This window comes from Alexandromys fortis, unplaced genomic scaffold, assembly GCF_014885135.2.
Source record: "Alexandromys fortis isolate MF-2015 unplaced genomic scaffold, M_Fortis_MF-2015_v1.1 scaffold_20, whole genome shotgun sequence".
NCBI classification, from domain to species: Eukaryota; Metazoa; Chordata; class Mammalia; order Rodentia; family Cricetidae; genus Alexandromys; species Alexandromys fortis.
In genome coordinates, this window is record NW_026067903.1 from 7,190,246 (window position 1) to 7,191,258 (window position 1,013).

Below are 1,013 nucleotides of genomic sequence, written 5' to 3' on the forward strand. Positions count from 1 at the left end.
GACCACCCACCTCCATCCAGGTCTAGTAAGGTGAGCATCCACGAAACTGCCTAGGCTCCCACGAAACCAATAGGTCCAGTAGAATCAAAAACCCGTTGCCATTGTTCTTGAGGTCTCAGTAGTCCTCCTTGTCCGCTATGATCTCTTTTTGCTTCCTAACAGGGACACCATGACCATCTGCCCCATGCTCCTGAGGCAGAATAAACTCTCCCTTCCTTAAGTTGCTTTGTTGGGTATTTTGTTACAGCATGAGAAGAGTAATTGACACATAAGCCATGTCCAGCTCAGTTATGTGACTCTACCTCCTGGTGAGTCAGGGCTGGATATATGTCCCCTTGAATTTGCACTGGTATATAACATGCTTCAGTTCATCTAATCTGATTTGACTTGCATCTTGACTTACAAGCCAAGATCAGAACTAGACTTCTGGGAAAAGGTGTCGAGTCATGATCTATCTTCTGGTTCATGGCTCCTGCTGAGGGGCTAATGGAAAGAGATCAGAGGGCATGCACCGGGAAAGAAAGAGGGTGGTATCAGGGTGAGCGTGTGCTGAAGAGCTGGCTCAGTGGGTACCAGTGCTTGCTGCACATGCACAAGGAGCCGCTTGAATCCCCAGTACACGCGTTAAAAGACAGCATGGCTACGCGTGCACCTGTATTTTTAATGCTGTAGGGGGTGGAGCCAGTGTGGGGGGTTGGCTGGGGCTTTCTGGCTGCCAGCATAGCTCCAGGTTCCCCCTCTTATATGAGTCGGGTACATGCATGCATGCATGTGTGCAGGTGCTTATGTAAACATGTGTACATATACCTTCCATCATGTAACACAAGCACACACATCAAATGAGAAGGGTGCATATCCATCCCTAACAGCAGTAGCAGGGAGACCACAGTGATTGTGCTATCAATTTGTGTTTAGGTCTATGATGTGCACACACAGTGGCTAGACTGCTAGACTACAGAGGTCATAAGGCATGAAGGTCACAGTGCCCCTCCCACTCCAGCTACATGATTTCC